This window comes from Hylobates moloch, unplaced genomic scaffold (genome assembly GCF_009828535.3).
Source record: "Hylobates moloch isolate HMO894 unplaced genomic scaffold, HMol_V3 SCAFFOLD_4, whole genome shotgun sequence".
Lineage (NCBI taxonomy): Eukaryota > Metazoa > Chordata > Mammalia > Primates > Hylobatidae > Hylobates > Hylobates moloch.
Window position 1 is genome coordinate 88,354,759 of NW_026652279.1, and position 9,384 is coordinate 88,364,142.

The 9,384-nt window shown below is 44.2% G+C and overlaps 1 protein-coding gene across 6 annotated transcripts in view; it reads right to left on the reverse strand.

Moving 5' to 3' along the window:
- PDS5B (PDS5 cohesin associated factor B) overlaps positions 1-6,086 on the reverse strand; it is a 190,245-nt gene extending 184,159 nt beyond the window's left edge. For 5 of the 6 annotated variants that reach the window (XM_032150509.2, XM_032150506.2, XM_032150511.2 and 2 more), the window contains exon 1: positions 5,974-6,086. The gene's annotated coding sequence lies outside the window, so the exon portion shown is untranslated. Of the gene's footprint in view, positions 1-5,247; positions 5,298-5,973 lie in introns of those variants that run through there. The other variant, XM_058437676.1, reaches the window with a different exon arrangement.
- Between the last annotated feature and the right edge of the window lie 3,298 nt (positions 6,087-9,384).

Here is a 9,384-nt window from a genome sequence, read left to right on the forward strand (position 1 = left end):
CCTATTTATGTTACCCCAGAATTCTGCCTAGGAGAGTCAAAAGCTGAAAGGAATGGTACCAAAGAGACAGAGAGGGAAAAAGTGCTCAAGAGCTTCTACTTAGGCCAGGCGCAGTGGCTCACGCCTGTAATTCCAGCACTTTGAGAGGCCAAGATGGGCAGATCACCTGAGGCCAGGAGTTCGAGACCAGCCTGGCCAACATGGTGAAACCCTGTCTCTACTAAAAATACAAAAAATTAGCCAGACATGATGGCGTGCACCTGTAGTCCCAGCTACTCAGGAGGCTGAGGCAGGAGAATCGCTTGAACCCGCCAAGGCCAAGGCTGCAGTGAGCCGAGATCACACCACTGCACTCCAGCCTGTGCAACAAGTGTGAAACTCCATCTCAAAAAAAAGAAAACCAAAAACTAAGCACCCCTCATCTCTGGGGCAATTGAAATACCCAGGTCCAGGCTGCCATGCCTGACAGGAAAAGAGAAAACCAAATGACAGTATGAATAAAAATGAAATGATAGTTGAAGGTGGGAGGGAGAAGTGATGAGACAGGATAAGCAGATGGTACAAGGTGGGGCTGACTCTATACAAAATTCATTTGCCCTGACTCTCAAATCTCCCTTCCTGTGTGTCGCTTCAGCTTCTCTTCTACCTTATGTTTACACCAAGTCAAGGGCTTTCAATACTCTCATACTGACCCAGAGTTGTTCAAAGCCGGGTGCTGTAGCCTCTCCATTCAGAGCATTGCTCCTCGTCAGGGTGCCACGAGCCCCAAAATATGTTTCCTTTTCTAAAAGTCCCACCTCTCTCAGACCATCTTAGCTCTTAGGTAAGGGTGAAGGTAGGTGGTGGGGGCAGCAAGTAAATTAAACTAGCATTAAACCACTTGATTAAAGAATATGTTGCAAATGACCTCCCACTAACAAGCATACAAACAAATGCTTACCTTCACTCACAAAGAAATACAAACCCAAAACAACACAAATTTCATACATCAAATTGGCAATATTTTAAAGTCCAATGTTGGTAAATACATGTCACAGGCATTCTCATACACTGCTGGTTAATGTAAACTATTTACAACATAGTACTACTCAACAGGAGTCAGAAAAAATAAATTATGTTATAATAAAATATTCTAATCATTTCTTAATTATGTTGATCTGTATGTGCCAGTATGAAAAGAGCTTGTGACTTAACTAAGGAAAAAAGTAAATTACAGTTAAAAAATAAAATAGTAGGCCGGACGTGGTGGCTCATGCCTGTAATCCCAGCACTTCGGGAGGCTGAGGTGGGCAGATCACGAGGTCAGGAGTTTGAGACCGGCCTGGCCAACATAGTCTCTACTAAAAATACAAAAATTATCTAGGCATGGTGGCACACGCCTGTAGTCCCAGCTACTCAGGAGGCTGAGGCAGGAGAATCACTTGAACCCAGGAGGTGGAGGTTGTGGTGAGCCAAGATCGCCCCACTGCACTCCAGTCTGGGCAACAGAGCAAGACTCCATCTCAAAAATTAATAATAATAATAAAATAAATAAATAAAATAGTAAATTACAGTACAACAGTATAATAATACTCTTTGTACAATTTTTTTTTAAGTAAACTTTTAAGAAACTGTTAACAGCGGGTTACCTGTGGGGGGAGGAGAAAAGTAACATTTTTTACTCTCTGTACCATTAAATTTTTTTTTTTTACCATATACCTGTATAACTTTTTACTTAAAATACACAATTGTTTAGGTACTCTACTCCCCTAATAGAGTACTTAAGGCCTGCAACTCTCACCCCTGCAATTTGCCCTGCATCTTGCTCCTGCAACTTGCCCCTGCAACTCTCACCCCCACACCCAACCCAAAGCATCCCATATATGAAAGCTAACTGAAATTACCTGTTAGAACTTCAGCTACTAAATAATATTTTAGAGATATGAAGCTTTCCTTCAAAATCTCTTCAATTACTTCCCTAAAATGACCTCTGAGGAGAAAGAATCCTATCCTACCTAAGGAAACACAAACTCTCATTTCTTTTCAGGTCCCTAACCATCCTCTTCTAGAGAAAGACAATGGTCTTGGTTATAAGAGCCCCTCCTTCTCCTTATGGGATCTAATCTTGGCTAATTTCACTCTCCCACATAAAAAGAGCAATCTCAACTGTCACTGAAAAGGAAGGAGGGCCTGCTCCTTCGGAACTAAGTAACAGCAGAGATCCTACTCTCTGGTCTGTCTCAGCTCTCATCACCTTGCTGTGGATGGCCAACCACTACTCTACACTTCTATAGGACAGGATGTCTTCAGTCCTGTTTAGTGCATCATCCCTGGTACTGTATGTATATGGAAGTTTTGTACCTGTTCATTTTAATTGAATCAGGTAATTATCTGTCAAAAAAGAGAGTGGCAGGCTAGTGGAATACTTTTAGGCCTTAAGAAGATGCCTCAAAATAGTTTCTCACTTTAATCAGTCCTTCCCCCAAGCCTGTTAGCTTTTAAGTTTTACACAGCTAAACCAAGTTATTTCTAATTACTACCTATTATTAATGTCTAATTATTAGAACACGATTATAGATACTTTTTAAACCTCAAAGGCTTTAAGATTTGAACAACTAAATTTTATTCATCTAAGTTTTAGTATGATTTTTTCACTGTGCATGATCACTCACGCCAGCTAAAACAATTACAGTCTCAACACAGCAGATTTATTCTTAATTCTGAACTAATTAATGAGAAAGGATTCTAAAACCTTTTTCAAGTAATGGGGGGAAATGGTTAGAATCAGGTGGTTATAACAGAACAGTGTCAGGAAAGGGCTTACCTCCACTCTCCAAGGAGTCAGAATTGCGAACCATTTGGCAGCTTCTTAACTAAGCTTCAAAAGTAAATACACTCTCAGAGAAATTACTGGGCTTATTTTTAAACTAAGTATTTTGGAACCTTTAACATTCCTGAACAGGAATACGAAAACCAAATAAAACGCCTATTGTAACTAGAAGTGACAGATGACTTGTGTAGCAAACTGAGTTTAAAAATGAAAAAATACATGCACACTCATGCACGCACTATATCTTGTAACAAAACAAAGGTCAATACTAACTTTCCCAAATTACTCTTAGAAGTTTCACAAATAAATAAATAAATGCCATGTCAAGTAATGTTACATAATGAAAGACGGCTCCCGGAGACAGAGAGCTACAAGAGGTTATCTTCTGAGACAACCTAAATGGACTGAATCCTAAACAGAAATTATTAAAAACCAGACGCCGAAACAGATGGCTAACCACAAAACTTTATTCTTGGTTAAATGAATAAAAAGGTGAGAAGAGGATGGAGGGTAATGTGCTACCCTGAATTTTTATTAATAAATATTGCTAAATCCTGAATAGAACAAAAGACAACGGGGAAACTTCTAAGCTTCCAGGATATCTAAGGGCTGCCCCAATTCCACCATATGAATATGACTGTGACCTCAGATTAATCAATGAAATTAAAATCTGAACCTAATTTCTCACGTATAAGTGAGCTGGAGATCATCCTTAAGTTTTCTTGTTGCTCTCTAACACTAACAGAGGAAACACAAATGTATTCTTTTCCAATATACGTTATATACAGTCCATGTCATTCAAGAGTCCATATGCCAAATCATACCGAGCACTCCTGTTAGTTCTAAGGCAGTCTCTAAATTTCCCAAGAGGAATAAGCAGAAAGAATACAACTTCTCGAAATATTCCTTCCCCACAAAGTTTTGGGTATTTTCTACCATTGCATTCTTCTCCAGCGCAAGCCCTGTCTAGTATAGAGTATCACTTAATCTTAGGCCTAACAAATTATTGATAAAGCCTACTGCTCAAAATGTTACTTTGTTAAACAAAGCTGCAGAACAATTTAAACAACTTTCATCCAACAGCCAACTCGGTAGAATCTTATTACAAATAAGCTTAATACAAACATCTCATGACAAGAATCACTATCATCACCACCTCTCTCTCTAATATGGGGGTAAAAATGAGAGGGGAGAGACGTAACACGAGAGAATAAAGGTGACAAGAGTAACAAAAGCTGCTGTAAAAGAAAAGTTAATACAGGGAAAATCAGCCTTAACCAAAACAAAGAGAAAAGAAAAAAGGCCAAGACAAACACTACCTTCCCATTTAAAATACACCTTTAAGTAAACGCCAGCTGAGAAGAGAACAATTTTTAAAACCAACAGAAAAAGGAGGAAAATGTCACTATTTTGGTAATTTTTATAAAGTCTAAAGTGCATCTTGTTATACATATTTGTAAATGTACATTAAGTACATATTTTATTTCTAAGGAATAATGTTCTTAAGATGTGTTTTTACAGTTACGTTTCTGAGACTAAATCTATCTTCACAGAAAAGGTCCCATGTAACTTTCACCTACATATTCAGCACTACAAATTTTAATTAGGTTTTCTGCTATCACCATGAGATACAAGATTAATTGTTCCACGAACTGACCTGCATACACCATTGAATACTCATTTTATTGTCCCTAAAGAAGCGAACATCTCAGACATGTGTACTGCATAAAGAGCTGTCTTTCAAGTCCATATTTGTGGCTTTTAACTACTTTACCTGACCACTACATGAGTTAATATAAAAAACGTTCTGTCTGGGAACTCTGGATGTGTTAACTGAGAACAATGACTATACTGCCGTTCAAGTATTGGGTAATTACGATTTATTTACAGCTCGCCTCCTGTATGTAAACACAACTTGAGTTTTTGAAGTTTATTAGGAAGATGGTATAGGATTACCCAACTCTCTCCACACCGCAGACCAACCCTCTAAATTAAAGCTATACCCAAAGTTTCCGAAACTATTTCATCAACAGGGTAGGATCAGTCGGGGCACCACTGCCCATCCATTACCTCTTATTAAAAGTACGAGAAGCACTTTCTTCGACATAAAAAAAGAGTTAACCCTCGCTAGGGGAGAAAGGCTGTTGAAGACGCGCGTGGAGTGGGTGGGTAGCTGCTCTATCAACCCTTCCCGGAGCTCGCCCGGTCCGCGGCAAGGAAAGCAGCAGCCTGCAGTTCCGAAGGCGAGGGGCGGCGTTGCTGGTTAAAGTCATTCCTCCAAAATAACTGTCGAGCTACTTAAGAGTTAGCTTTCACGTCTCTACCAAAAACCAACAGCAGTAGCAGCAACAACAACAAACAAGGTTTTTCTCCGGACCGAAAACTTTCAAAGTAACATTAAAATAACAGTGCAAAAATAACGAGTCACAATTGCACACCATTTTCCCCGCCGTTCCTTCTGAAAGGAAACCTAGAACCCAGTTGTCGCCTGGGAGGAGTCCCTCCACGCCAGCGCTGGGCTCTTCTTCAACTGGGTCCTCAGGTTCCCCGAGCACCCACTCGGGGCGGCGCGGTGAGCGCGATTTCCCTCCGGCGAGCGGCGAGGCACAGTGCAAAAATGTCACGCTCAGGAGGCCAACGGCCCAGGACCTCGGGCGGGGCGAGAACCCGGGCCCGACCCCGGTCCCCCCCCCCCCCCCCGAAAGGGAGAACGCCCGGGAGGATTCAAAAGAAACCCCCCCCTGCCCCCGGAAACCCGGCCGGCCGGGGCGAGGGAGCGGCGGCGGCGGGGGTGGCGGAGGCAGCACGCCGCGCACAAGGTCACCGCCCGCCGCCGCCGCCACCGCCCCGGCCGGGATCAGAGCGGCAAGTTTAATTTCCAGAGGCTGCGGCAGAGCCCGCGGCGTGGAGGCGCGCGCCGGCCGCGGGGCCCTCCCCACCCCCACCGCGCAGCCGGCCCGCGCCCCGCGACCCCCGCCCCGGGCCACCCGCTGCAGCCCCCGATGCCAGGAGGCGAGTCGCGCCTGGCACCCAGGCGGGCGGCGCTTCAGCCCTGCCACACACACACACACACACACACAGCGGCAGTGGCGGCCGCTGAAAAATGGAGCGCCGCAGCCAGAGAAGAGAGACATTTTCCTTCCGTTAACTGAATTGTTTCCTACCTCCGGGTTGCCGACTCGCTACTCCTCTCACTCCGGGGCTCTCCGGGATCCGCCGCCGCCGCCGCCGCATCCAATCGCCTTCTCCCCCCCTCCCCTTCCGCAGCCAGCCCGGCCGTTCCTCCTCCTCTCCGCTTCAAAATGGCGCCAAGCGCTCTTCGGCGGCTGCTCCAATCGAACCGCCGCGGACAGCACCCGGGGGCAGGCAGAGCGCGGCATGGGTGCGCAGCGCCCCCTGCCGACCAGACGGCTCCGCGCGCGCCCGCCCTCCGAGCTCCGCCTCGCCCCGTCTGCGCGCGCGCACGTCCCTCCTCAGCCCCGCCCCGTCCGCGCGCACGCAGCCACACGGGCACGCCGCCGCGGGGGCCGTGAGACTGGCAGCTGTCAAGGCGTCCACTGCCCTTGGCGGCTTCCTAGACCTCTACCGACAAAAACCACACCGATTGTTACGTAGCCCTATCTTTTCAGATAAAGGTTGGGAGATTTCTTTAAACACTGACATTCAGCACAGGTGTTCTGATGGGTAAACAGAATTGGTATTAACTACTTTGCTCCTCGTTAACTCTGACCTAGTAGTCTCGGAATGCCATACAAATAGTTTTCCTACACTTTATGTGTTATGTCTTTATTAAATCTCCCCGCTTTCCTAATTTGAGGAGTTGTTTATAGGTGGTAGGCTGGCGGAGACACAGAGTAATTGAGCCTGTGACGAAGCATTCCATTCCTTTGGCAGAATTGTCCTTATTAGAGGAAGAAATCATCTGGAGACCACAGGGACACATTCCAGGAGGTGGGTCTCCTCCCCTCTTCACCTCTAAGGGATGCCAGCCCCTCCTGCAGCTGTAGAGTGGGTTTAGCCTGGTCACCACAGCAGATCACCTACCTTGCCGGGAAGGTTTCCTCCCCAGCCAGGTCCCTGCCAGAGCTGAAGAAGGGACTTCCTCCTCTTTTTACTTTAATATCACCCGTGCTGTAAGGAAGTTTCCCCCGATATGATGTATTTGGTTACTAGAATTTTGTTCCAGGGAGAATTTGTTTCAACAATGAACAAGCAAAGGGTGAATGAATGGATGACAGTAGGATACTTATCAACTGAAACAAAAGAGAGATAATGCTGATATATAAACTAATGTTACTGTGTTAGAAAAGGTATGTACAGCGGTATTCCATCGGACCAGGGCACCTAAAGATACTGAGACCTCTTCATTTCCATTTTTGTGGGATTCCCTGGACAATTCCACTGCAGTCTCCTCCAGTGCTTGCTAGACCAATATGTTGTGTTACTGTATTCCTATGTCCAAGATTTTGCCACTGAATACTCCAGGTTCTACCCATTTTATACATTCCTTGAGGAAGTCTACTATGAGTTTTTTCTGTCCTCTTTTTTTTTTGGCTAATTTTTTGTAATGTTTAGTAGAGACAGGGTTTCACCATGTTGGCCAGGATGGTCTCGATCTCCTGACCTCGTGATCCGCCTGCCTCAGCCTCCCAAAGTGCTGGGATTATAGGCGTGAGCCACTGCGCCCAGCCAAGAGTTTTTGTATAAATTATTCAGTGCTCTTATCCCCATCATTTGACACCTAGAAGCCTCAGTAAATTTGCTGGTTGTATGAATTGTTTAAGAATGTCACTCTACATCTTGTATATGGCAATGAGTCTTCAAAGGGCTGAAGGTGTCACGTCAACTTTGTGAGCAGTTTTGCCAGTTTCACCATTAACCCTCTCTCTTATAAAATGATGCCTTGAATTTCAATGAGGCCCAGAATACATATTGCCCACATTAGGCTGCTAACACCACAGGATTAAGCCCAAGAAAAGAGTGGGCGGAAAGGAGATAGCCTTCAAAACAGCTACATGGTAAGGGTCAATGGGGCAATTACCATTAGGACAGACAGAGGAAAAACTCTAAAGCTTTAATGAGGCATAGTTTTAACGAAAGGGCATACTTTTATATGACTGCAAGTGGCTTTACAGAAATCAGTAATATAAACCTTCATTTAAAACAATACTGTTTGGGAAAACTAAAATCTAAAATTGATATTTGAACAAAAATAATCTTCTGTGTTTGGGATTTTTAAAAATAGCCAAGTTGCAATTCATTAGGAGCAACATAACACAACATTATTTAAGACAGTTAAGAGTGAACCATTCAAAACTCAGTTGTGAATGCTTTCTACTCCGAGAAAGAGAAATTATGTAGGAATTATGTCCAAATGCTGGTTTTATACAAAAATGGTTAGGAGAATTGTCTTTGATTATGAATAACCACAAATGTAGTTCCCACCTCTACTAATTTTACATTGCCACTATAACAAATTATCACAAAGTTGGTGGCTTAAAAGAGCACAGACTTATTGTCTTACTGGAGTGCAGAAGTTTGACAGGTATCTCGCTGGGCTAAAATCAAGGTGTTATCAGGGCCGTGTGTCTTTCTGGAGGCTCCAAAGGAGAATCCATTTTCTTACTATTTCCTTCTTCTAGAGGCTGCCCAGATGCCTTGGCTCAAGTCCCCCTTCCTCCATCCGCAAAGCCAGCTCCATGGCGTCTCTCTGATCTGCTTTTGTCACCGTAGCTCTTCCTCTGACTCCCTCATCCACTTTTAATACCCTTGTGATTATATTGGGCCCACTTGGATAATCTCTAATTTAAGGTCCATTGATTAGTGACCTTTATTCCCCTTTGCCATGTAACATAACCTATTCAAAGGTTTGGGGATTACGACATGGATATTGTAGGGGGACCATTATTCAGCCTGCCACATCACTCGTATTTGGGTTACCTGGGCTTTTTTTAATAGAGTCCAAAGTTGAGGTTAAAGAGGTTAGGAAGTTGAAAGACATCAGGAATGCACGCAATTAACCTGGACAGTCCTAAATATACCCCCATGGCCCCTACTGCATTTTGAGTACAGCCTTGCTACACTACAGCATGGTTTCCAAAATGTGGTGAAATGTTTATCATATTATACATAGTAGAGCACACTGGGCAGCTAATTAGTAAATGATGAGACTGGGCCCTACCTAGACAAACATTACCTGTTCAGCATAATTCAAGGTATGTCCCAAAGGCTAGACAAGACAAAAATATGATCCCTATTAGCCTGCAACAGTGCTGAAATTCCCACTAGACTAATTTATTGGGTTAAGGCATCGGATTCTCAGAAGACATGTTGGAATGTGGTTGTGTTACTTGAAAAAGTTAGGCAGGGCTCAGTGGCTCACGCCTGTAATCCAGCACTTTGGGAGGCCAAGGCAGGTGGATCATGAGGTCAGGAGTCCAGGACCAGCCTGGCCAAGATGGTGAAATCCCGTCTCTACTAAAAATACAAAAATTAGCCGGGTGTGGTGGCAGGTGCCTGTAATCCCAGCTACTTGGAAGCCTGAGGCAGAGAATTGCTTGAACCCGGTAGAGGGA